General features: G+C 44.4%; 1 protein-coding gene and 1 pseudogene across 8 annotated transcripts in view; one reads left to right on the top strand and one right to left on the bottom strand.

The window, feature by feature from the left end:
- MEGF11 (multiple EGF like domains 11) overlaps window positions 1–26,240 on the top strand; it is a 333,743-nt gene that overhangs the window by 111,413 nt on the left and 196,090 nt on the right. The window lies entirely within an intron of this gene.
- Window positions 20,859–21,427, bottom strand: LOC310831510 (ribonuclease P protein subunit p21 pseudogene; annotated as a pseudogene). Its single transcript has one exon. The product of its transcript is annotated as a ribonuclease P protein subunit p21 pseudogene (transcript).

The raw sequence follows: 26,240 nt of genomic DNA, 5'->3' as shown, positions 1-26,240 counted from the left end.
GACAATGATGGAGAAGGAAGCATTATTCATAACTTTTATTTCCGCTCACTGGGCAAAGATCCAGCCTATTTCATTTGCAAGAGGGTTTTTTTTGGAGGCTGTAGGGAGAGGGATGTTAGCCAACTCCTAAATTAACTATTCTCTGGTAGCCTTTGCAAACGTTACCCCGGGATTAGCCTTGATATCTAAGTGTACTCTTTTCATTAAATATAATTACTGCATTTGTTAGTCTTGGAGATTTGGATGTCTTCATATCCCACTGGTGAATTCTGGAGAACTTGGGTTGTGAGCCTTAGAACAGTTTCCTCCTCCCCAATCTGGTACCAGATGTTTTGGACGATAGCAGGCATTTCCCTACCCCCACCCCCACAGCACCATCTGCCTACCGCAGATTCTGGCTTCCACAATCTAGGAATGGGGTTAGCTCAGTGGTAGAGCATCTGCTTTGCATCCAGAAGGTTTTGGGTTCAATTCCTGGCATCTCCAGATAGGGCTGGGAATGCCTCCTGCCTGAAACCCTGAAGAGCTGCTGCCTGTCAGAGCCATGGCCTGTTCTGCCTTGATACTTCCTGGCAACTTCCTATGTTTCTGTGCCACTCTTCTGAGCTCTTTCCCCATCTGCATCAGAGTTTTTATCCACCCCCCTTCCTTTCTGACTTTCTCCTCTAAACACCAAACTCCAAACATGGCAACATAGAAAGCTGCCTTGTTCTGAACCAGACCATGGGTCTATTGAGCTCAGTATTGTCTACCCTGACTGGCAGCAGCTCTCCAGGGTTTCAGGCAGGGGTATCTCCCAGCCCCACCTGGAGATGCCATGGGGGAGTGCACCTGGCAACTTCTGCATACAAGCCACTGGGACATTGCCCATCCCTCATAAACTTGTGGTGGTGCCCTCATACCACCAATATTTGGGGCATAGCCCACTTGTTGAAGATGGACGATCCACAATCCCGTCCTCCAAACTGCTGGTCTCTTGTAGCCCTTATGATGGACCATAAATCTCATTAAAGAGTTTGGTGCTTGTCAAGGTTGAAGTGACTTTTAGAAACAGTTTATCAATAGGGAAAGGGAGTCTGTGCCATATTTGACTCAGCATGGCGTCTTGCCTACATTGTATGCTGGCTGGCAGGCAGCTGCCTGTGCCTCCAGGCCTTGCTTTGATTTCATATCAGAAATCAGTAATATATAGAGGCTTGATTACCATACCAATGAAAAACAGAAGTGGCGAGGTTCATCTGTTTTATATATAACAAAGACAACTGTTGAAATGAATTGTTTCCAAGGTCTTAATAATATTAAAGGGGAATCATATCTAGCCAGTAAGAAGTTTCCAGCCCTCCCTCCCTCCCCCTCTTTTTTAAAATGGCTTTTAAGTCTCACCCCCCTCCACCCTGGTGACATTTTAATTCATTCAACCTGAGCTTTGGTTGTTCAGATGCAGAAGAAAAGTGGCAAATGCTCAGTGCAAACCTTTCCTGCTCACCTGCTCAATGATTTCAAAGCAATTAACTTCAAACAGCAGCAGCAGGCTGGTTTGGGGCTTCCTGTGGAGCAGCGCAAAGCCGTTGGGGATATACCTGGCTTTAAGCAGAGGCCCTCGTGGTTATGAGTGGCGGACATCCAGATTGATCAGTGTTCAGTACAAGTACATAAGCATGGCATTAGAGTACTCTTCAGCAAATGTCCTTCATACACAAGAGTGGCCTTTGGTATGTGGAAAGCTGCGCTGTCACATTTGAAATGAACCACATGTTATAGCAGAGGGAGGGACATCAGACCTGGGCACCAAATACAGCCCTCTGAGACTTTCCCTAGCTAGCCTACAACCCACACCGGCTCTGTTTCACCTTAGTGCTTAAAGCCCTAAAATGATTTAGACCCCAAATATCTGAGAGAGCACTTCCTTCCCTACAGATCCTCCCAAGTGTTAAGATCAGTTGAGGGGACCCTTTTGACAGTTCCACCCCCCTCAGAAGTTTTGGAGTGGTGATGGCTCTGGAAGGGGTATTCACTGTGGCAGCTCCAATGGTGTGAAATTCCCTCCCCACAGACATCTATCTGCCACCTTCATTATATAGTTCTGTCATGTGCTGAAGATGCTCCTCTTTACAACTAGTACAACAACATTTTATTATTTATACCCCACACATCTGGCTGGGTTGCCCCAGCCACTCTGGGCAACTTGCATCACATATAAAAACATAATAAAACCGAAACATTAAAAACTTCCTGATACAGGGCTGCATTCAGATGTCTTCTAAAAGTTGTGTAGTTATTTGTCTCCTTGACATCTGATGGGAGGGCGTTCCACAGGGTGGGCATTGCTACTGAAAAGGCCTTCTGCCTGGTTCCCCATAACTTCATTTCTTGCAGTGAGGGAATAGTCCCTCAGAGGTGGACCTCAGTGTCCAGGCTGAACGATGGGGGTGGAGACACTCCTTCAGGTCCCTTGAGCTATATACTTTTAGGGTTCACCCTATTATTGTGACTGTTACTTCTTTTGAACTGCATTTAATTCTGTATTTTGAGATTGCTGTCACCTGCCCTGGGGCCTTCTAGTGAAAGGTGGGTCATAAATCAACTAAATAACAAAAATAAATACAAGGGGAAATTACATTATTTAAGCTACCCTGAAAAACTGCATAAAAGGCTGTTGTTTGTTTGTTGTTTCAAAATTGGTTTCTTCAGAGTGTTTGTGTGGCTCTAAGCTACACAGTGGTACCTCAGGTTAAGTACTTAATTCATTCCAGAGGTCCGTTCTCAACCTGAAACTGTTCTTAACCTGAAGCACCACTTTAGCTAATGGGGCCTCTTGCTGCTGCCGCACCGCCGGAACCTGATTTCTGTTCTTATCCTGAAGCAAAGTTCTTAACCTGAAGCACTATTTCTGGGTTAGCGGAGTCTGTAACCTGAAGCATATGTAACCTGAGGTACCACTGTATTCCAGATCAGAATCCGCACCTTAAAGGAACATTTCCAAAAAGCCATTGGTAGTGCTTAAGGTCCACAACTCTGACCTAGACCTAATTTCCTTTTTCATATGTAACTTTTTCATTGAATTTTTGAAGAAACAGTCCATTGTCAAAGCACTATAATTACCTAGACCTAATTTTGAGATCGCTGGCAACTCTTGACATTGGGGGCACTTCACTGTAAGACATAGTCCTGATATCTGCAGCCTTTTGCAAAAGGGAAAGGGTGATTAAAAAAAACAAAAAACTAAACTCTGAAGGTGATACATGAAAAGCAAAGTAAATTTTCCAGCTGGTTGACCTGTATCCACAGGAAACCACAGGAGGGGCGAGTGCGCTTGTGCTCAAATCCTGCTTGCTGGTTTCCCAGAGGCAACTGTTCAGCCACTGTGAGAACAAGATGCTGGACTAGATGGGCCATTGACCTGGTCCAGCAAGCTCTTTTTATGTTATTATGTTCTTATCCCCCTTGGGCTGCAAGCCTAGTTTTCGTACCAAGATCTTTAATTTAGCAATACTCTCGCTTGTTGTTGCTGTGGGAGGAAGAGGAGGAGAAAGCACCCACAATAATTTTTCATCTGAGAGAGGGGGAAGCTAGAGAGTGTGTACAAAGAATTATAGTACCAGCCACGGTGACAGGTTGGTCAGTAATCTGCACAGATAGTGTAGTTTTCATCACACTTCTCAGGACAAACTGTCATTAGAAGAGGAACCTATTTCATCTTTATCTCTGTCAAGAAAGAAAATAGCCAAGGTCATAACAAGCAAGTGTAATGTCTCAGCAAGATTCCTTTGAAGGTATATTCCTTGAGCAGCTGGGTGCTTGAACACTTGGAGATTTTCATGAGGAGCACAGCTGGAAGATGGTTTTACAGAAGGCCACATGTGGCTTGTTCCTACACACATGTATTTTCCATGCGGGGGGGGGGGGAGTTAACATATTGCACAGATCTTGGTCACTTAGAACCAACCTGAAACATTTGCTTGATCAATAATTCTCTAGCCTTATCCCAGGCATAGGCAAACTCAGCCCTCTAGATGTTTTGGGGCTACAACTCCCATCATCCCTAGCTAACAGGACTAGTGGTCAGGGATGATGGGAGTTGTAGTTCCAAAACATCTGGAGGGCCGAGTTTGCCTATGCCTGCCTTATCCAGTCTGGAAATGATAGGCTAGTAGAACGTTTGAATGGGAGGTTTTCATACACCTCTAATTGAGGGCTCAGTATATTTTAGAGGATGGGGGCATAAGGTGGAGTCACGTGCAGCTATTCTGACTCCTCATTGAATCAAGTTTTATCTTCATTGATTAGAAGCATTTGCTTGAGGTTGTGCTGTTTACTCCCCCAGAAGCTATGATCTGAGTCAAAGATGATTTGGCCCATCAAACCCTTGACAGGTAACAGAGGCCTTTGGAATGGGTTTGAGGAGCACAGCAAGTCAGATCCATCAAGTTCTGGTCCATCAAGTTCTGTATTCTCTGCACTGACTGGTAGCGACTTTCCAGGGTTTCTAACAAGAGCCCTATTGGGAGGTGTCAGGGATTGAACTTATAGTTGTATGCTTGAAAAACAGTCTTCCCCAAACTGGATACCTCCAGATCTTTAGGACTGCAGCTCTCAATGAACTTTTTAGTGTAGATAAATGGCAAGAAAGAGGTAACACTTCCGAATATCAGTTTCTGGAAATGGTGGGAAATGCCCAGGTCCTGCTTGCAAGTTTCCTCACATGTTCGGTGACTGTGAGAACAGGATGCTAGAGTAGATGGGCCATTGGCTTGATCCAGCAAGCTTTTCCTTGTGTTCTTATCTCCTCTGCCACACTGCAGTGACCTCTCCACTGCCAAGATAGTGAAAAAGAGAAAGAGAGCAGGAGGCAAGCAGTAGGCCAGATAGAAAGTCAACATTAGTAGTAGTAGTAGTAGTAGTTGTTAGTGTTATTAATTAGTTTTCTTACACATCCTTCACCATAAGGTCTCAAGGTTATGACAACCCCCCCCCCAACAAACCCACAAGCAGTTGCAATTTAATACAAAGTAAAACCATCAATATGCCAATCCTATGTCTGAAACTGGGGCCATGGTTTGTTTCACTCAAACCATGGTCAGTAAGCCAAGAACAAACTTTGGCTATCAGGTTTGGGCACAATGCCAAGCCAGGGATTGTGGTTTGTTTCTCCCACGCATTGGCAAGGAGGAGCAAAGCAGCCCAGGTGAGCATGTTGATGGTAAACAAAGTATGGGGAACCTTTAGCTCTCTGGTTGTTGATGCCCGTCATTTTCCATCCTTCCTATCCATTGGCCATGCTTGCTGGGACTGTTGGGAGTTGCAGTTCAGCAACATCTGGAGGGTCAGAGGTTCTCCACACCTGCAGCAAGCCTTTACCTTTAGTTTACTCTGGCAGTATTTTTGCAGTGGAAGATTGGTTAAACCTTCGTTGTTGTCAAATGCAGCATCATTAATTTTTTTTTGCAAGCTGCAAGTGGTTTTAAGATATGAATATGTGTGTAAAGCGTGGAGTGGGCGAGACTTGCATGCAAACAGCCTCCTGCATTAAAAGCAATCTGTCAGAAAACTGCCAGGTTTTAATGGTTTGATTGGGATGTCTTGTTTTCCAGCAGAGAAATCTGCTCCTCACCTGGTCCAATCATGTCCGTTTATGGGTGAGCACCTTTTATCTCCTCTGTGTGAGAAGGGGCATACACAGAAATAAAGATGATTAGGTTTGTGGCATTTATGAGGCAGGCAGAGCAGCTGAAAGGAAGAGAAGAGCAATTTGGGGGCAGGTTGGGGATTTTCAGAGTGACTTTCATTAACAGCAGGCAACATGTGAAATGCTGTGTGATGTGGCGAATGTGTTCTTAGACTAAGGCAGCACTTCCCCAGCTTGCTGCCCTCCAGATGCTTGGAACTACAACTCCCATGAACCCTAGTCCACATGGCCATGTGGGCTAGGGTTGATGGGGGCTGTAGTTTGAAGCATCTGGAGGGCACCAGATTGGGGTAGACTGGTTCAAATTCTTGCTGAGCCGGAAAGCTTGCCTTTCTCACTCACTCCCTTCATCTGCATGTGATAGCGAGGATTACAGTTAATTTATTAATCACTACCTAAACCACAGAATGAAGGCAATTCATACATATGTAAGATAATTGAAAACAATGAATATGTTTAAAACAAGACGGGGGGGGGGGGGATCTCTTTACAGTAAGTCTGCAACTTACCAGAGGGTTTGGTTCCCATGAACTGCATGCAGATAAATAAAGAAATGTATAGTAAGCTAAGAAGGTCGCTTTAAAAAGGTGTAAAAAGGTCAATGTAAAAAAAACAAAACAAGCAGTTAACAGCAAATGGTGGCTGCATTGCTTAGTCTTCCTCTTCTGAGTTTGATGTTGCTTCAGGAAATGAAATCACAAAAAGGGTGCGGGGGTGGGGTTGACCGGTAGCCAGATGAAGATGATGAGCTTGGTCATGGTTCAACTTCAGAGGTGTTGCTTCTTTTTTTGGTTTTTAAGAAACATGGTGATTGGCAACTGCCGCTGTTGCCTCTTGAGCTCATCACACATTTCTTTGTAGGGTCTCAAAGTGTCTGTAATCCCATGGGTGATTTTTCAGGCTGCGTTCCATGGAGGGATCATATCATTCACGTGCTTAATTGCACAGAAGATTTTTGCAGGTTCCGGCTTGCTGCCTCATGCTCAGCATCAACAACACCATCTTCACCCTTGGTGTCTGTGCATGATTTCACCAGTTTCTCAAGCTCTTCATCAGTCAGTGTTTGTGCATAGCCCTTGATGGACTATCCCACTTCTTCCTGGAGAAGGTAAACAAAGCCATCACCACCCACTTAACTTGCCGTGTGCACAATGTCTCCCACTTCATTGTCCACCCTGGGAAATCAAGTGAAATTGGGCACATGTTCCTTCCGTAAGTTCTCCCTGCGTTCATTCAGTGTTGCAGATTTGATTAGATCCATTGCTTGCTTGATGTAAGTGATACAATGGGCAATGTTGAAGGACTTCCAACATGCCATGAGATATAGACCAGCAGTCATTATATTAAGGATCCATGAGAAGGTGGACTTTGTGTGATTGCCTTGAAGCAGTGAGTCCAGAGGGAGGTTGTGTTGGGGGTGGGCTTACTGTAGTTGTTTTCAGAAAGTGCAGGTAATGGGCATCTGTCAGATCTTGACAGGGATGTTACTCAGCAGAACAGGGCCAGCCACCCTAAAAGCCCTGCTCCGAGTTACTGTGAAGTGGGCTTCTGATATCTCCTTTTGCATGCACACACACCCAGAGCCTAATCTCCTATAGAGATTTGCAGGGATAAAAAATGAATGCATTTTTCCGTAGAGGTATTGGTATCTCATACTTACTTGTTTCATTAATTGCATTATAAGCAAACAAACAAAACTTCCACTGAATTTGCCTGGGATACATCCCCTCCCATTTTTGGGGGGCGGGGCTGCACCTTATTTAGCTCTCGCCATTCCTGTCCTATTTAATCGCATTCCTGAGTACTGTTCAGAAAACTAGGACCCAGAGCCGTACCCTCTTGAAAATGGATGGCTAGCAGAGAGAGGGGAGCAGGGTGCTGACTCTGCAGTTATCAATGAAATTCAGAGCATTGTGATGGTTCAGCTTTTCACTTGCAAGTTTTGTATAGGGCACAACCAGGTTAAACCTGTTTGACTTCAAATATGGCTGAGAGTGCACCCAACTTTGGAAATAAAGACCAATCAATTAAGAGAAGTTTGCTGGTGCTGGGGCCCCTTAAATCCGGGAAATGGAGAGGCTCCCTCCAGCAGGTAGGCAAATAGATTCTTTTCCTTTCCCTTCTCATCCTGCTACTCTCATCTACCTTTTAAAAAGTGGTGTGTTTTTTTAATTCCACAAATGATCTCCAGCTGCTGCCAAGCTGCCTATTAATCACAACAAACCCAGCAGATTGTGTTTATCCTTCATTCTCCAAGGGGTGTTGAGGACATGCGTGTTGGCCGTGTGAGTCCATCCATGTTTTTAAAGGTCCCAGGGTGTTCAAGACAGCCTGAGCAAGGGCAGTATGTGTCTAGCAGCAGGAAAACATAATAGGAAAACATAATCACTTACATAAATAAACAAAGAGGAATCCCATCATAAAATATTGTATGCCTTTTGAAAGCAAATGATGAATTTTGTCAGACTAGATGAATTCATATATCAATGACGGAGACTTTATCTGGGTTAATGAAAATGTGATTTACTGTTCTACAATTCATTTCATGATCATTGGCTGGATTTTGCCCCACATTCTGATTTTTCAGGGTGATCTCTTCTCTTCCACCCTTGTCCCAAATGGATAGGGGATGACAGTGCACCCTACTTTATAGGGGATGTCTCTCTGTCAAAGCTCAGTTTTTATTCAGAATTCATGGTGAAAATATATATATATTCAAATGTGAGGCCCTTCATTTAGAGCTATCAGGATTGCCCTGAAAGTTTTATTTTAGATAATGGAGTTTCTAAAGGGAAAGAGGGGCTAGGGTGGGGAAAATCTACTATATAGCACTTCTGAATGTCCAACTTTTCAGATGTTGACTCCTCACCGTATTCTTCTAAGACTGCAAGGTTGCCTGAGAGCAAGCTCTATTGACCTCAGTGGGACTCAGAATTAAGTGTGCATAGGAATAAACTGTAAATCAGAGATGCCTAACCTTTTTGGCCCAAGTACCACATTCACCCGTGACTATCTATTTGGAGGCTGCATGGCAGCAGTTGGTGTGGCTGTCCCACACTCCTTCATGCAAGCACACACAGAGCCCCCACCCTCCTCAGCAAATGTGTACAATCTGAGAGGTGGGGTTATTGCTTCCTCTCCACTCATCAAACAATTAATCCAATGTCCAGGTTCACCCTAGTGCTGTGCCTACTTTATTTTTCTTCTCTTTTCATTTTGTCATTGCTGCCCAAACTGTTAGGGTCTTGGGTCTTGGGCCTTGCCCGAAAAGTTTACTGGGCAGTCAGATTTGGTTCCCAAGCTTGGAGGTAAGCCTCCCCTGCTGTAGATCACTCTGAGCATTTGCTCATGATAGACCCTCCTGCCAGCAGTAATGCAACCGCTGCATTTCTTAGCAGGCTAAATGATGCTGCAAACAACTCTCACAGTCTCAGAATGTTTGCTCTCTTCCTCTGAAGTGCTTAAATTGCTAGTCTGAGCTGGGAGCCCCATCAAAGAGAAATATCCAGCCCTAACCTGTGCAATTCTTTTCTTCACTCCTCCGGATTTTTTGGGGTCTGCAAACCATCAGTCATGGTTCCGACTGAGCGAACACTTTCAATTCTAACACTGCACATTGCTAGCTTGAGCTGTGGGGGAGCTGAATCCCAGAACAACAAAACTCCCCTTCTCCAAGCTAGACTCAGCCTGGCATGCATCCCTCTGGTCTGGAATTCCTGCTAGCTTCAATGAGCAACGATGAGGTGACTTGACCCTATGATTCCTACATGTCTAATCCCCTCAAGAGTGGAAATTGTCCCAGAAACCATGCCTGTCTACTGTCCACATGATCCCTCACTTGGATGATTGTGGGGGTGAAGCCCCCAATTTACCAACAGTAGCTACTTCTATTCCACAAATAAACCTCTTTTTTTAAAAAAGGTGTTGATTTATTTTTGCAAATATGCAGAGATTTCATTTGCTTAATTCAGTTTACAGAATTTGGATTTTTTTTTTTTACCCAGCTGTGCCTTGTTTTGGACTGTGATTTTAAAGGTTACACTTGAAAGCGAATAATTAATTGAAAGGGTTCATTTAAAGGAAAGCTTCTGAAGTTCCTACACTGATCATCCTCCCCCCCACCCCTTTACTGAATTTTACCTGCTGGAGGCTTACTCATTCATCACCCAGCATTAGGCATTTTGAACAGATGGCTTCTTGGAAAATGTGAAGGCTGATGGGGGCTCTTTTGAGTTCATCCACATCTGGGCCTCTAAATCCAGCAGTTAGCAATGTTCTTTTCTAGTGCAACAAGGTCGTCACAAAGTAGGTTTGTGTCACCTTGCTATACGGTTGAAGGTGTAAATGTTTGCATTAGTGACTGGTACCCTTTGGGACTGGTGAGGCAGAAGACAGGGAGCCCAACAGTAGGTGGAGACAGAACCAATGGCAAGTAGAACCATCTCATTCTAGTTCTGTCCTCATGCACCTCCTTGCAGCGTTCTGCAAGTGCAGTACTGAGACCGAGGAAGAGAAGGAAGCTGACAGCCCGTGCCATCCCCTAAACTGATTGTAGTACATGAGAACATAAGAGCCTGCAGGATCAGGCCAATGGCCCATCTAGTCCAACATTGTGTTCCCACAATAGTCAACTAGATGTCTGTGGGAAGCCAGAAAGCAGGATCCGACCGCACCTCTGTGCAGGATCTGATCTCACCTCTGTGGTTTCCAGTGACTGGTCTTCATAGAACCATAGAATTGTAGAGTCGGAAAGGACCCCGAGAGTCATCTAGTCCAACCCTCTACAATGCAGGGATCCTGCCCACACTCTGGGTGGGCTCGAACCGCCAACCTTCTGGTTAACAGTCAATATTCAGACGCATTTCTCCCTCTGATAGTGGAGACAGAGCATCATGGCTAGTAGCAATCAACAGCCCTCTCCTCCATTAATTTGTCCACTCCTGCTTTAAAGCCATTCGGGTTGGTAGGCATTAATATTTCCTGTGGGGAGAGTTCCATAGTTTAACTATAAGCTGTATGAAGAAGTCATTTCTTTTATCATTCCTGAATCAGCATCCATTCTGCTTCCTTGGATGTCCATGAGTTCTGGAGTTATGAGAGAGGGAGCAAAACTTGTTTCTCTACCCACTTCACATAATTTTATAAACTTCTATCACAGGGGTCAGCAAACTTTTTCAGCAGGTGGCCGGTCCACTGTCCCTCAGACCTTGTGGGGAGGCCGGACTATATTTCTTTTTTGGGGGGAGGGGGAAAGAACAAATTCCTATGCCCCACAAATAACCCAGAGATGCTTTTTAAATAAAAGCACACATTCTACTCATGTAAAAACACCAGGGAGGCCCCACTAATAACCCAGAGATGCATTTTAAATAAAAGGACACATTCTACTCATGTAAAAACATGCTGATTCCTGGACCATCCACGGTCCAGATTTAGAAGGCGATTGGGCTGGATCTGGCCCCCGGGCCTTAGTTTGCCTACCCATGTTCTATCACTTCACCTCTTACTTGCCTTTTCGCTAAACTAAACAAGTCCCAAATGCTGCAGACTTAGTCTTTCAAGCCCCAAAGTCTTGGAAACAGACAATCAGGGGAACAGCTGCAGAGGTCAGAGAGACGAGCAGAGAGGCCTCCAGCAACACAGCACATCACTTCTGGGAGAGCAAGGGGGGAATGGGCAGATGCTTGAGCTATCAGCAGGAAGCAGGTGTTGCAGCTTTCTCTTGGAAGGTGCAGAAAAGTAGAAAGAGGCAGCGAGGCAAGAGTAGAAAGGAGAAACGACAGAGCTATCAGTGGTTGGCAAGAAGACAAGTTGTGTCCCCTGCCTTTTTAAAAGACTTCAGAAAAAGAGAAGAAAATCCCTTATGTGCAAGGCAAAAGACCTCAGACCTCACACGGGGGAAAGGAGCTGGAATGCCTTTTTATCATCCAAACCATTTAACGTTGAAGTGAGGAACGGGCCTCATGATTGTAAACTGGTGGTAATAATCTGACAGTGGAAGGGAGATAGAGATGAGTGTTACCTCTCAAGAGGCATTCATCTGCACGCCGCCCCCCCCCACCTCCAACCAGCCTGCAAAGGTATCCGCTAAAGTGTTTATGAAGGGTGTAAAGATCTATTTTATCGGCATTGTCGGTGCTAGAGGCTCAATAAACATTGTTTAATGTTTAAACACAATCTACTGGAAGCGATTTTGTGTTAGCTGCCGAAACGGCTGCTTTCTGCTGTGGAAAATGTATGAAGGTGGGGGGGGAGGGGAAGAAGGGGGGGGAGAGAGTAATGCCACCTTTCTGCATTGCACCTTTTTTCTGGTTCATTTCAGACAAAGTATCAGAAACTGAGCCCTCCGAGGAAATTGGTCCCGGCCTTGTGAAACCAAGGACTCTGTTCTTGTATTGGGATGGATGACTCTTGTCATTTCAGTTTCTCTCAGTTTCCCAGTTTCCCAGCCTGAAATTCAGTTCACCCCATTTTCACTTCAGTTCATAATTTTTAAAAAAAGTTATCACAAACGTTCATCAGTATTTTATTGTGTCTTTCTCTTAATACGCACAGTTCGCATGTAATGCTTCCTTTTGCAAGGAACTTTTTCCTAACAGAATGCATTATTATGTGCTGTTTTTAAAAATATAAATGCACTTTATTTTTTGACACATATTTTGAGTAGATAACTACATCACAGAATTTGGAGAAACGTGAATGTCAAAAGATACCTTCACTTCAGTTTGTGTATTGTGTTAGGCATAGGCAAATTAGGCAGCTTCTCATTCAGATGTGAGCCAAGTTAAATTACTCCTCTGTCCCTCTTCAAGTGTTACCGCTTCCTGGATGTTTTTTGGTAGTTGCATGTCTTTTTCTGGAGTGCCTGAGTGGGAGCGCTTTCATGCTACTTTCCCGCAGAGTCTGATTGTTTGCTTTGTAGACAAGAAATTGATGGTTTGCTAGGCGCAGCAAAATATCAAAAACTTTGGAGGTGGTGGAACGGAAAACAGCTGGAAGAGTGGTGAGGGAAATGTTAAAGAGCATGTGGAAAGTCTCTGTCTGAGTGTAGCGCAGCCCTCATGGGAATTCAGAAACAAAGTCTGATCCTATTGAGCTATATCACGCACATGCCCTCGTGAGCAGGGAGTGAGGGAGAGATTCATTCAGTTCCCTTTAAATGCAAACTTAACAAATTTGCACTTCCCCAAGCAATGCATAAAGCAAAATACAAAACTCCTTTCTGTTTTGCAGCTCTCTGATCGAAGAAGGCATACAGATGCCTGCGCTAGTGAAAAGCACACACAAAAAGGTGTATATTAATAAATGCAATGTGCAAAAGTTCATTTTATTAGGAAAAAATGCTTGCAAAATGAATATATTAGGCAAACCTGTCTGCAAAAATAAAATCATATAATGGATGTGAAAATATGTATGAACTTTCATGCCACCTTAAAAAAACTACAAACGTCACAAATGCATATGAAATTGGAGTTAACTGAACTTACAGAAATATATCCATCCTTTATGCCCCAGGAGTCTTCTAATATTTTCTGGTGTGACACAATCATGTATGTAATTTCTGCAATGGTGTAAATTAGATTTATGTCAGTACAAGATGCTAAGGGGGGAAGAGCAAGAAAGAAATGCACCCTTTTGTGGAAAGACAGGGTGTAAATTTAAATAATAAACAGTGCTTTTCTGCAAGAGGGGTGGGCACCTAGCCAATTTCAGCCCTTTGCTACATATCCACATCCCCAGTTGTAGGAACTGCATCCATTGGAGCAGAGACTGTATGACTCTTGCATAAAAATGAGAACCCAGTATATACCCACAAAACCATTCAGTGTAGTGCCAAGCCACAAATGCTGGTGAGCCTTCCTGGCAACTGATTGTGGATGTCCCATTGTCAGGTACCTGTTCCATTTGCATTAGAAAATTGCTGTACACAGTAGGAGTTGTGCCTCTGCAATGGAAGATAGAACTTGCACAGACCACGTCCTTCAGGTTTTGCTTTGATGTCACCCTAATAGTTGTCCAGTGGAGTTTGTTTTGTCTGCCTCCCTCCTGCTGTAACGGGCAACTACATTCACGAACTTCTTAATCTGGGGAAGTGAAAATTGAAAGTCAACAGAAGCTTTGATATTTCTCAAGATACAGCCTTTGAAAGCAATTGCACATGGAGCAAAAGGAACCTTTTAGCGTGTTATCTGTGTCCTCATCCTGAATTTTGTGATGAGCGAGCATGTGCAGTGGTAGAATGTAATTGCTTTTAAAGCAGGGGAACAGGCTTGGCTTTAGTCACTGCAAGTGTTTGTTTTTGCCGTAATTAGGTAAATTCATCACTCTGTTAGCTTTTTAATTTGGAGCATGGGATGCTTACTGCCTCTTGTAGCTTTACAGCTGGGCTCTGGTCTGATGCCAGAGCCTACAGGTAAAGCAGCAAGTCTCATGACCATGGACAGCTCCAAGTGAGCAACTTGCTCCATGAAAGGAGCAGACTGGGACCTTTTATGCCTCTGTCTCCCATCTACCTCCTCCAGGCTCCATCCAGTTGTACAGATTGTCAGCTCCTTGATGGACCAACCCCCTGGCCTGAAGACAAACACTCCTCTTTTCCACTGCCTCCCTACAGGTGTGCTTCCAACATAGCTGAACTGATGATGTTTTGCTGGGCGCCATCTGCTTCTTAAGGCTCAGGGGATGGTGTCCATGAGGGTCCAGGTTCTGATCCTATAGGTCCCTGGCAGTCTTGGAAGTTCTTCTATGAGTTGTTGTCCAACTGCCTCAGGTGTGGTGGTCTTCATATTTTTCTCAGTCAGCTTTCAGCCCTGACTCAGATCCAGCTTCCTTTCTGGTGCTCCTGCAGCCTCTGATTCCCAGCCCTACCTGAAGATTCCTTTGGGGATTGAACCTGAGACCTTCTGCATGCTCTGCTATGGCCTTTCCCCAGGAGGTGAAGATATCCATGCCAGAAGGAGGTGGAGCCAACCACACAACATGCATTTGGATGTCACTCTGTGATCCCTGATGTTTCCTTACCATGGCCCTTGTATGGATTCATTAGAGCGTCAGTTTTTGAAAGCCAGCTTGGAGGCTCTTTGGTCCTGAGATAACAGGCAAAGAGGATAAAGGCTGCTTGGATTCACTTTGTGTGTTGGAGTGACTGTCCTGGCAACCATGCCTGCACCGATTAACCAGACGCCTTTTCTTTAATTGAAATCATTAAAATGCCATTAGTGGAATTAGTGTTCTCTCTCTTGGCTTTACGATACTGAGCACTTGAAAGTAGCTTCTGCTGGTGAAGCAGTTTGTGGGAAAACTTAAGTTGTACGTAGAAGGGAAAGTGTGGGGTGGAGTTCGAAGTGCTCCAAATCCCCCATCTTGCAACATTTGAAGTTTACCTGGGATTTGGGGTGTGGTGTAGCCTTCTAGGTTTCACCAAGTTGTTGCAAGAACTGGAACATACCAGCTTGAAAATGGCAGGTCTCTTCACATGCTAGCTTTTCCTAACTGGAAAAGTTACTGTACGCTATATCAGTAAAACAGTGAACTTATGTGACTCCTCTATGAGGAAAGGGTACACCTTTTGGGATCTTCTAGTTTAGAGAAAAGGCGAGTGAGGGGCAGCATGACAGAAGTTTATAAAGTTATGCACAGCATGAAGAAAGTAGGTAGAGGAAAGTTTTATCCTCTCATAAGACTAGAACTAATGGACATCCCACGAAGCTGAATGTTAGAAGATTCTGGACACTTTGAAGAAGTGTACTTTCCCCATAGTTAAACTATGGAACTTGTTCCCCCAGGAGGCAGTGGTGGCTTAAAAAAGATTAGTCAGAATCATGGAGAATGCTACCCATGGCTACTAGCCATGATGGCTATTCTCTGCCTCCATGGTGGCAGGCAGTAATGCTTCTGGATGCTAGTAGCTGGAAACCATGGGGGTGGAGAGTGCTGCTGTGCTTGGGTCCTTCCTGTGCATTTCCTTCTGGGGCATCTGGCTGGCCACTGTGAAAACAGGATGCTGGACCAGATGGGGCCCCTTTGGCCTGATCCAGCAGGATCGTCTTATGTTCTTAACTAAGGGTAGTGCATTGTGCCTTTGCAACATGGAATGGGTAGCTGGCTACCCTGAGCTGAATAAGGGAGACTAAGTCATTGTCTGCGGTAACTGATGAGCTTGGTTTTGTTGGGAGCTCCTTCCTGCCAAGTGAGATGATTGGTCCACCTAGCTCAGTATTGTCTGCACTGACTGGCAGTGGCTCTCTGGGGTTTCAGGCAGGGATCTTTCATATCTGTTACTGGAGCTGCCATGGATCAAAGCTGGGGCCTTGTGCATGAGAATCACGCGCTGCACCCCTTTCTCAATTCTGCCACAATTACTTGTGTGTTTCAGAGCTGAGAACTATTTGCATATCCGAGAAACTAATACAAATTATCTGCAAAAAAAGAGAGAACATAATAATCCCTAACCAGCCAATGGCCCCCTGGATTATACACATGCAGGTCCTCCAGGATGGGTGTGGTTGGGGTTCTTGCTGTGGCCACCATGTTTTAAGGCAATAGGAAAGAAGTCCAAAATCACAGTATAAACAGAACAAGCATAATTTAGCATGGTTGGCCTTCACAAGCAGTGGGTGTTGGATTGAGGGTGGAATTTGACATTCTGCTTGGACAACTTGCCTAGTGGAATGATCTCCCCCTTTCTCCTCCCGTGGGCTGTTCTGGGGGTTCCCCTTACCTTCTAGAATCAATGTGGGGAGGGGGGAACCCCATTGTTCTAGCAGGAGTTTGTTCTGGCTTCTGCCAACGGAATGGGTTAGTTGAACCCGGTCCTGAGTTTCAAAAAGTAGACAGAGAATCTTTGCTGTTGGGTGTATTTAAAATATGCTAGGATTCTTGATCAGGGATTAATATTGTTATTAAGCTGGGTTGGTCTAGCACTTTGACAACCTTCTGAATCCCCCTTGATCAGGATTTCTTGATCAGGGATAGTTTAAGAAGCATTAATACTGTTATTAAGCTGGGTTGGTGGGTTGGTCTGGCACCTTGACAACCTTCTGAATCCCCCTTGAGGCTCTCGTCCTCCTGATGGTTAAGAAAGCAAATGGCAACTGGAAGGGGAGCCCTTTGAAGTCTTACTGTACGCCTTTGCTCACATTACTCTTAAGTACTGCCTGGGAAAAAAAATCAGCCCAAAGGGTTGTCTTTCAATTAAGCTCATTAAATGTAGCTTGAGCAAAGGGAATTATGCAAATATCCTTTTAAGCTTGTGGACAATTGAATTATTTTGGGTTCTGGCATTATTTTTATTCCCCCTCCTTTTGTCGAGCAATTAATATTTAACTCCTTTGAAATAAAACTGACACACAATATGGCCTTTACAATATAGGCTTAAAATACCTACCTATTCTTTTATATACTGTGGTTATAAAGCATCGACATGGTGATATTGAGTGGCAGTTTAATTTTGCTTTTTATTAATTCAGATCCCGAGTTGGGTTTAATAACTCTCTTTATTTCATTCCATTTAATTTTCTTTCTATTTGTGCAAGCGAACTTTAAAAAGCGGGGGCATAAAAAAAGGAGGATGGCTTTTTAAATAGGCCTCATTTTCCGTCCCTCATAAACGTTTTGTGGGCTACCTAGAAATGTACCTCAACTTTAATTCTCTTAGTTACAAGCTATTTGCAACTTGAGTCATAATCTTCCTAACCTTTGCGATGCTGCCATGTCCTTCAGGTAATGGAGAAGGTTAGAGTAACACATTAGTAGTCTCTTACTGAGCTCCGGCTGTACCTGTGATCTAATGATATTTAACTCTCCACCTAATATGAGCTTACGAGTGATTACAAGCTGTCCTTTGGGATGTGGCTGTGGGAGAATTTCCAAATAAGTTGCAAAACAGCGATGAATTAACTTGTAGGCCTGTCAAAACCAATTATCTCCCTTGACAACTCAACTCTGCTCCCCCCCCCACCCACTGGGTGTTTTTGCTACGATGAAACTTAACAACAACAAAAAACACACACCGTGCATGGAGGCTCCATAAGCGCCCCTCTCCCCCCCCCCATTTTGGTTTTTGTAGAGGATGGACATTTCACATCTACGAGGTTCCCATCCATCGTCAAGTCTAATCAAATGGCATGCTTCTGACAGACCTCTGGGTCATATATTCTGTATTGATTTATGGGTGCTGCATCTAGCTCTTATAATTAAAGGCCGCTTTTAATTAAGCCTTTGGGGCTAGAGGATGAGCAATGGCAGAACAATCACCCACACCTCTTTATGTTTTATCAGGGAGTGTATTTTGGATCAGTGGAGCCCATTTGATACTTCTAGGCCAGCTTTTTTAAAGTGTTGTTCAAAAACCAGTCTGGTTCGTTGAGTATGATGTACAGTCTATCTGTTCTTTTGGAAGATAGGAATCTATCACTTGGACCACTGTTGTCCACACTGACTCACAGTAGCTCTCAGGGGTTGTCAAAGGAGGGTCATTCCCAACCAGGGGTTGAACCAGGGGCCATATGCATGCAGAGCAAATGTTCTGGCACTGAGCTATGGCTTCCATCCCACCCCACCTATCTATTCTGGTACGCAGGCTGAGACCCTACCTGCCTGCAGAAAGTCTCGCCAGAGTGGTGCATGCTCTAGTTATCTCTCGCTTGGACAACTGCAATACGCTCTATGTGGGGCTACCTTTGAAGGTGACCCAGAAACTACAACTAATCCAGAATGCGGCAGCTAGACAGGTTACTGGGAGTGGCTGCCGAGACCATATAACACCGGTCTTGAAAGACCTACGCTGGCTCCCAGTACGTTTCCGAGCACAATTCAAAGTGTTGGTTCTGACCTTTAAAGCCCTAAACGACCTCAGTCCAGTATACCGGAAGGAGCATCTCCACCTCCATCGTTCTGCCCAGACACTGAGGTCCAGTGCCGAGGGCCATCTGGCGGTTCCCTCGCTATGAGAAGCCAAGTTACAGGGAACTAGGCAGAGGGCCTTCTCGGTAGTGGCACCTGCCCTATGGAACGCCCTCGCACCAGATGTCAAAGAGAAAAATAACTACCAAACTTTTAGAAGACATCTGAAGGCAGCCCTGTTTAGGGAAGCTTTTAATGTTTAATAGGTTATTGTATTTTAGTGTTCTGTTGGAAGCCGCCCAGAGTGCCTGGGGAAACCCAGCCAGATGGGCGGGGTATAAATAATAAATTATTATTATTATTATTATTATTATTGCCTCTTTTTCTTCCACAACAGTTTCAAGACTAGTTTAGTGCCTTTTAGCAATCTCATTATGCTCATTCTATAGCCTTCAACCTCCTCTTAAAACCCGGGAGCAACCTATCGCCCAAGCTTACCATGGGACACGCTTCTAATTTTGCAGCATTATATGCCAGTCAGGATGAGTGAGCTTGTATCTGCCTCAGCATCATATGGGCTGTGCTTGCTGGTTTCTGTTGAGAGTTGCAGTCCAAAATATCTGGAGGGCACCAGGGTGGGGAAGGTTGGTTAAGAATCATGAGAGCCTTTTAAGCACTGTCCTCCGTGGCATTGGCTGACCTAAATTGTCTCTGGGTAAGGAAGGCCACATTCACAACATATATTTAAAGCACTGTGATACCACTTTGAACTGCCATGGCTTCCACCTGAAGAATCCTGGGAGTTGTAGTTTGTTAAGAGTGCAGAAACAAATTTAGGAGACCCCCCATTTCAGCCCTCCAGAGCTACAATTCCCAGAGTTCCTTGAGAAGAGGGATCGATTGTCAAACCACTCTGGGAATTTTAGCTGAGCACAAGTGGTGTTGTGAAAATGAGCCCGTGGCAATGCCTCAGTCTGTTTGCTGAAACTCTGTGCTTTGCAGAGAAGATGGAACATTTTCCTCTTCTCTTCAAAATGCAAACAAGATTTGTTTCTCTCCCTCATCCCCATCTACTTTCCTTCTTTCTCAAGATAGACAAACATAAATACAGCCAGCACAAAGTTACCTGGCAGCAATTTTTCTGTGCCTTATATTCTAAATATCTACTTGCGCATGACATTTACTGAGGAAAAACATTTGCAAATTACCTGTTTGATTAACACCCCCATCTTCTACAGTTTCGAAAGGGTAAGGTAATTGAATGCTGAGTTGAGTTTAAAAACATGAACTTTTATGTGAGCGGCAGTCCCAGACTGCAAATTGCCCTTCCTTTCCTGTTTTGAGTGCCCCATATGTCAGGGTGCTGAATGTATTTGCACTTTGCAGCAGGATCACTCTGCCTTTAGATGGATTGATACGAATGGGGTCTTGGTTGCCACTGCTGGAGCACAGCAGTGAGTAGAATCACGAGAACGGAAATGCTGAAACAGAATCCTAATATTTGTAATGTGAAGCAGGACATGAGGACACAAGGCCTGGTGAGAACTTCCATCTAAACCCTGCATGCGTTCCGGAAGATAGACAATATCCGATGTAGCACCAAGTTAAACTCACTTGGCAGTATACTTCTTCTGCTGGCAAAATGCTTTGCACCAGTGGAACGTTGATGCGCAAGAAAATGCATAAGCAGGTTGCTGGTGACTTTGTTGCACAATAGATTCTGCAGTCTGATGTGCATTGAGTTTCTGTTAGTGCAGCTGGTGCATTGGATTCCTCTGTTGTGCATCATTAGAACTCACCTGTCCACTAGTGTAAGAGCCCTTGCACTAGCAGACAGAAGATGCTGGGTATACAGCCCTCTGTTCACAATCCACTTTAGTTCAACAGGGCTTCTATGGCAGTCATTATTATTGGTAAGGTAAAGGAAAAGGAACCTCTGACCATTAGGTCCAGTTGCGGACGACTCTGGGGTTGCGGTGCTCATCTTGCTTTACTTGCCGAGGGAGCCGGTGTACAGCTTCCGGGTCATGTGGCCAGCATGACTAAGCCGCTTCTGGTGAACCAGAGCAGCCAAGGAAATGCCATTTACCTTCCCGCTGAAGTGGTACCTATTTATCTACTTTCACTTTGATGTGCTTTCAAACTGCTAGGTTAGCAGGAGCAAGGACTGAGCAACGGGAGCTCATCCCGTCATGGGGATTCGAACCGCTGACCTTCTGATCAGCATGCCCAATTTTCTCTCCCACCTTTCCTTCCCAAGGAGCCCAGGACAGCAAACAACCTAATATTTATATTAACAACATTTGACTCTTCTGCCCCGACTTGGGAATTATGCGTTTGCTGCCAAGCCACAATTGCCTGCCTGCCTGAGTAGAGTTCGTTCCCCGTTCTTCCCTTTAGATTTGGTGCCTGCTGTCGTCTCCTCAGAGACAGGGTGGCTGTGAGGTCCAGAACTTACAGGTGGTGTTGCCTTTTCTGCTCAGGAGGACTTGGGGGCGGGCTGTTGCACTGAGCTGGGGGGTCTGGCCTGAAGCTTTTGCTCCTTCTCTAGGGGGCGTCTGCTTCTCCAGCAATGCCTTAAGTTGCTCCGACCACAACTTGTAGTCAGGGTTGCTGAGGAAATGCTTGGTGAAGCCACAGTTGAGACAACACACAATGGTCCACTGCTGATTACGGTGCTTTCTCTGGCGCCAAGTGGAGCTGATTCCAGGGACGAGAGGGGAGAAGCAAGATTTGCAGATGGATCCTGTCTTAACATGAGCCGCCAGCTGATGCTGTTTCTGCATGTGGCAATAAAAGCGAGCCAGTTCCTGGTTCTCTGGGTTCTGCTGAAGGACGCAATGCGCTGCCTGGTAAAGGAAACTGAGCCTCTGAAATGCTTCTTTGTCCTTTATCATGGGTGACCTAGTATTTAGTTATTGACATGTAAACAGTAGTAGTAGTAGTAGTAATAATAGTAGTAGTAGTAGTAATAATAATAATAATAATAATAATAATAATAATAATAGGATATGTTATAAGATGTATTCACTGCTATCCACCATCAGGTCTCAAGGCAAGGTTGCAACAAATAGAAAATGCAACTTTTAACAGATAAGGAATACTGCATTTTTAAAACATGTAAAGCCATTGCAAAGTGGAATGGTGTAATACAAATAGTAAAAACAATAAAAAATGAAAAATAAAATGAAACATATTTAAAAAATTTAAAGCAAATAAGAGCATCTAAAAACATTTACAGATTTGCATGCCAGTACTAACACTTTGACTTGGGCCTGGGAGCTGACAGTAAGCATGCTTTCAGGACTAGTGGATATGGTCCCATCAGACTGCTCCACTCACCAGTCTACTTTCTGCATTTGGACCAGCTGCAACTAACAGACCGTCTTCAAGGCCAGCCCTGAGTAGAGTGCACTGCAGTAGTCCAGGCAAGAGGTCACCTGTGGATGGACAACTGATGCCAGGCCTTTCCCTTGGGATTGTAGTCTAGGATTGCCATACACCTGGGATTTCCCGGACATATCTGGAATACTGCAGACGGCAGCAGTGTCTGGGCAAAAATCAGTTTTAAAAGTCTGGGAAAATCTGGACATATGGCAGCCCATGTTGGCAGTGTCGTTTTCACTGATTTTCCATAAAAATAGCTCAAAAATGGCGATTTTGCCAAAAGAGCTCAACAACTTTGGCCAAAAAGTTTGGTGAACAGATTTTCACTGTTTGAAATATGGCAGTCCTAGCAGTGGCAGGTTGGAACCTAGGAGTTCTTTGGCAGAGGAAGGTTTCCCTCAGGGTAGGATGCCTGAAAATGCTTACAATTTAAAATATATATAAATTTAAAAATGGAGGACAGGATGATATGCAAGAGGGCCTTAAAAACATGGTTACAAGTAAAGGATGAAAAAGAGAAGACACATTTAATATCAAAAAGAAAGTTTTAAGAGGTAAGGAAATTGTGCATTGTTTATGCCAGGTCTGTCAACAATTTAGCTGCAATGAGTGAGAGTATCTATCAAGGTGATCAGGTTGGGAATGGTTAAAAGAAGAAGAAGAAGGGAGAGTTCATTCTTCCTTTCTGGCAGTTGGTATTCTAGAAATGACTAACATAGATACATGCAAGCCAGATTTATGTCCACAGTAAGGGTAACAGTAATCTTAAATATTAGAATAAACTTTCCTAGTTGGAATTGCAGGTAGGGCCCAAATATCAAAAAGAGAGCATGCAGATCTTCTTGACTCAGTTTTCAGAGTAAGATTGGATTAAAATGTCAGAGGCATTTTAGGTGTAATGGATGTCTGTTCAGACTAGAAGATGTTTGGAGTTAACTTCAGGTTCTATGATTTTCTTGCTTTGAAGGAGAGCCATAGAGCATGTCGCTGCAAATGATTAATGTGGCCCATGTCTTAATATTCACTTCTAGATCCAGTCGCCACACTCCCTTTGGATTAATACATTTCCCACATGTCCCAGTAGAACCCTGGTTTCACCTCAGTGTAAGTTAGCCTTTTTGAACCTGTTGCACTCCAGGTGTTTTGAACTGCAACTCTCATGAGGCCCAGAAAGCACAGCCTGATGGGAATTGTAGTCCCAAACTCTACCCAGCAGCAGCAGCAGCAGCAGCAGAGATCCTTAGGACAAGCTTGGGTGAAAGAGACGAGCGGAGGAAGACCCAGAAACGAGACATTTTTGAAGAAATGCCCAGGAAGAGGGGATAAGAACATACAAAGAGCCTACATGATCAGACTAATTGCTCATGTAGTTCACTTCCTCTTCTCACAGTAGCCAGCCAGATGCCTTAACAGGAAGGACCTAAGCCATCCAACTTGGTGGCCATCGGTGTACCGAATCTTTCAACAGTGCCATCCTTGTGACTGTTGCTACCAAACTGTATCCTTTTTAGTTTATACAAAAGGCGATCAAGAGGTGGCATGATAGAGGTGTGTAAAATTAGGCATGGTTTTGGGGGGGGGAGTGGGTAGGGATAAGTTTTTCTCTCATTAACACTAGAATTTGGGGGCATCCAGTGAAGCTGAATGTTGGAAATATCTCAAAGGCTGTCACATGGAAGATGGAGCAAGCTTGTTTTCTCCTGTTTTGGAGGGTAGGACTTGAACCAGTGGCTTCAAATTACAAGGAAGGAGATTCCGACTAAACATCAGGAAGAACTTTTTGACAGTAAGGTCTGTTTGACAGTGGAATAGTCTCCCTTGGGAGATTGTGGACTCTCCTTCCTTGGAGGCTTTTAAGCAGAGGTTGGATGGCCATCTGTCATGGATGCTTTAGTTGAGATTCCTGCATTGCAGGGTAGTTGGGCTAGATGACCCTTGGGGTCCCTTCCAACTCTTCAGTTCTATGATTCAGGGCAGGCAAAAGAAAGTACTACTTCATACAGCGCATGGTGGAATTCATTCCCACAAGAGGCAAGGATGGCTTAGGTCCCTCTTGTGGGCTTCTGGCTGCCCCCTGTGAGACAGAGGATGGTGTACTACATCGGCAATTAGCCTGATCATGCATGCTCTTCCATATGTTGACATCCTCTCTTCTTGAGCATTTCTTCAAAAATGGCTGATTTCCTCCACTCACACCTCTCTTCTAAGGTTCTCTGCTGCTGCTGCTGCTGCTGCTGCTGCTGCTTCTGCTTCTGTGAGGGTAGTGTGGGAAGTATGACTCACACAAAGTGTGTTCATACATACATTCAAGATGCACGGATGCATCCACATTTCAAAGGTAGAAGGGGCTGGCCCCTGCAGGGTGTATTTCAAAAACAGTGAAATGCGAGTTGTAAATGAAGTTTGAATTCATCCTGTAAATGGATTGAGCAAAACCCACATTTTCTCTAAGACTGTTTATAAGTATGGAACTTTTTTCCTCAACTGCATTGAACTTCTTTAAAACCTCCATTTTGCAAATTTAATTTGGTTCTGCATCAGCTGTGCAATGCTGGAAAGGAGTAAATTAGAAGTCCCTTATGAACTGTAGGATGCAATTTTTAAAATAGATTTATGAACTACAGGATGGGCATGTTTGGGGGTTTTTTTTATTCCCCCCATAAACAATGCCATTATATCTGCTATTATTCTTGTTTACTTGACTTACAGGCTGCTGGCAATAGCGCAGGAATAGATTTAGAGAATTTATACATTATATGCATCATGAGAAGGCAACACGGGAGCAGCTGCAAGATTGATTTGGGTAAGAGCTAGCATTGATCATATTGTCTTCCTGCCTCCCCAAAAGCAGGGAGGGGGGTAGAATAATGTGGTAGTTTGCAGTTTTTCTGAGTACCAGCTGCATCCCTTATGTTGATGGGGGAGGGAGAGGCATGAATGAGCCACCCCCCACCTTAAGTGAATGTATTTGGTCCAATAATGGAATATTTACCCACCTACCCCCGGCAATACACACACAGCTCCCTTCAGACATGCAAGGACAAGAGTGTGTAGAGATCTAGGAACATTTCTGTACTAGCAATTTTCCTGTGCAAACTGGCTCCACCCCTTCCACTCCCAGACATCATATGTTTAGCACAGAAGTCTGCAAGGCGCTTCTAAGCCTGTTTGATTGAATGTGATCTACCAAAGACTCCTGAGTAAGCTTAGCAGTAATAAGCAAAGAAGATAGGTCCTCATATGGCTAAAGTATAGGAATAAATGGACAGTTCTCATAATGGAGTAGTAAGAAGAGGATCTGCTTTGAGGATGTGTGATTTTTAACTTGCTTATAAATGAGCTGGAGTTAGGAGTGAACAGTAAGGTGACCAAATTTGCTGATGACACCAAATTGTCCAGGATGGTTAAAACAAACAGGCAGGCAGGCAGACAGACAAACGGATTGCAAGGAACTCCAACAAGGATCTCTCCCAAAATGGGAGAATGAGCATTAAAACTGCAAATGTGGCAGGCATAAAACGATGCCCACTGGGGCAAAAGATCCCAGCTTCGTATATACACTTAAAGGGTTTTAATTGGTTCTGCCTGAGCAGGAACGAGATGTTGAGGTCATGGTGGATAGCTCGATGAAAAGGTTAGTCCAGTGTGCAAGAGCTTTTTGTTCTTTGGTTGAATGCTTAGAAAAAGCTTGCTTTTATGAGCGCATGTTCCAGGATGAAATAGCTTTGCTGGCATGATTAAAGTAATCTTAGGGAGCAACCCAAACCCAAGATCCACCAGGATGAGCAAAATTTGGAACAGGCTTACCCCCAGCTGAGCTGGCTGAGACTGGGTTCACACAGGGCTGTGTTGAGTGAAGTCCCTCAGTCTGCCTCAGCCAGAGATAAGCTGGCATAAGTCCTCCATCCCATCTCAGCATGTGCTCAGCTGAAGTTGACTGACCAAAGGCTGGGGTAAGTCCTGAAAAAAGGGTGTTCTGTGGGAGTGGTGAGCATGTGGCAGGGATAGAGCAAGGGGAGACTTACTCCCATTTAGCTTGGCCATGTGACCTAGCAACCCAGCAGATGTTACATTGGCAAAAAGTGTGGTGTCAGTCAAACTCTGCTTTCAAGGCTTGTTTTCCTACTGGAAGGTTCAAACCAGCTCAGCTGGCAGCAGCTCCTGAAGGTAGTAGGGGTAAGTTACCCCAGCACAATTTACCCCAGTACAATTTATACTGGCTTCCAATATCTAGGATTGCTCTGCCTGTCCATCAGTCATAGGAGTTCTAGCTCAAGTTGATTTGCTCATGAGTAAAAACTATTCAGGGGGAATGCATCTTCTA

This window comes from Podarcis gaigeae (assembly GCF_964106915.1).
Source record: "Podarcis gaigeae genome assembly, chromosome: 14".
Lineage (NCBI taxonomy): Eukaryota > Metazoa > Chordata > Lepidosauria > Squamata > Lacertidae > Podarcis > Podarcis gaigeae.
The sequence above is the reverse complement of the archived record's forward strand: the minus strand, read 5'-3'. Positions and strand labels throughout refer to the sequence as shown.